The following is a 1,472-nucleotide window of genomic DNA, read 5'->3' on the forward strand; positions in this document are numbered from 1 at the left end:
TTTTTTTTTTTTTTTTATTTCATTGGTTTGAGTTATTTAATGTTTTTTAAAGATATATTTTATAATATTGTATTAAATGCACCACAGCTCCAGATAAAAACCCAATAAAGGAATAATCAGAAAACGCGTACAGAGGAGAGAAAGCTTCATTTCCAAATATGGTTTGCTGGCTCCGCCCCTTCCTGTTTGCTGCAGCCAGCTCTGTCTCCCAGTTTCAGCATTTAGGTTCTGAGTGGATTTAATGATCAACTAGGGATCTGATGTATAACCATGCTGTTAGCAGAGAGAGGAGGTCATGGAGGTTCTCACACTTGTTGGGGAGATCATGAACTCCTGGAAGGTGTATCCACATCCCAGCAGCGTCTGCAGCAATCTCTCCCTGAAGAGCACAGAGGATACACATGAAGTGGACTGGTTTTAGTTAGATCGCTGATGGAAACAAAGCTCAGACTAAGAGAACTGCAGCTAGACTTAGACCCAGACTTACAGCTGTGATTACAACAGGAGTTACACATGAACTTACACCTGGGCTTACAACTGGAGTTACACCTGGAGTTACACCTGGGTTTAAAACTGGAGTTACACCTGGACTTACACCTGGGTTTAAAACTGGAGTTACACCTGGACTTACACCTGTGTTTAAAACTGGAGTTACACCTGGACTTACACCTGGGCTTACAGCTGGAGTTACACCTGGACTAACACCTGTGCTTAGAACTGGAATTACACCTGGACTTACACCTGGGCTTACAATTGGAATTACAGCAGCAATTACAGCTGGGCTTACAACTGGAGTTACACCTGGACTAACACCTGTGCTTACAACTGGAGTTAAACCTAGACTTACACCCGGGCTTACAACTAGAGTTACACCTGGACTTACACCTGGGCTTACAATTGGAATTACAGCAGCAATTACAGCTGTGCTTACAACTGGAGTTACGCCTGGACTTACACCTGGGATTACAACTGGAGTTACAGCTGGACTTAAAGCTGGAGTTACACTTGGACTTACAGCTGGGCTTACAACTGGAATTATAGCTGGACTTACACCTGCGCTTAGAGCTGGGCTTACAGCTGGAGTTACACCTAGGCTTACAGCTGGAGTTACACCTGGACGTAAACCTGGGCTTACAACTGGAGTTAGACCTGGACGTACACCTGGACTTACAACAGGAGTTACACTTGGACTTATAGCTGGAGTCACACCTGAGCTTACAACTGGAGTTACACCTGGACTTACAACTGGAGTTACACCTGGACTTACACCTGGGCTTACAACTGGAGTTACAGCTGGACTTACACCTGGGCTTACAGCTGGAGTTACACTTGGACTTACACCTGAGCTTACAGCTGGAGTCACTCTTGGGCTTACAACCGGAGTTACACCTGGACTTACAACTGGAGTTACACCTGGACTTACACCTGGGTTTACAACTGGAGTTACACCTGGACTTACACCTGGGCTTACA

At 45.1% G+C, this 1,472-nt stretch overlaps 1 long non-coding RNA gene across 1 annotated transcript in view; it reads right to left on the reverse strand.

The window, feature by feature from the left end:
* Positions 1-1,472, reverse strand: part of LOC107080931 — an 8,595-nt gene that overhangs the window by 3,169 nt on the left and 3,954 nt on the right. The window contains exon 2 of the long non-coding RNA XR_001480999.1: positions 310-379. This is a non-coding gene — a long non-coding RNA (uncharacterized LOC107080931). The remainder of the gene's footprint in view (positions 1-309; positions 380-1,472) is intronic.

This window comes from Cyprinodon variegatus, unplaced genomic scaffold (genome assembly GCF_000732505.1).
Source record: "Cyprinodon variegatus isolate N-32 unplaced genomic scaffold, C_variegatus-1.0 Scaffold2520, whole genome shotgun sequence".
Classification (NCBI taxonomy): Eukaryota; Metazoa; Chordata; class Actinopteri; order Cyprinodontiformes; family Cyprinodontidae; genus Cyprinodon; species Cyprinodon variegatus.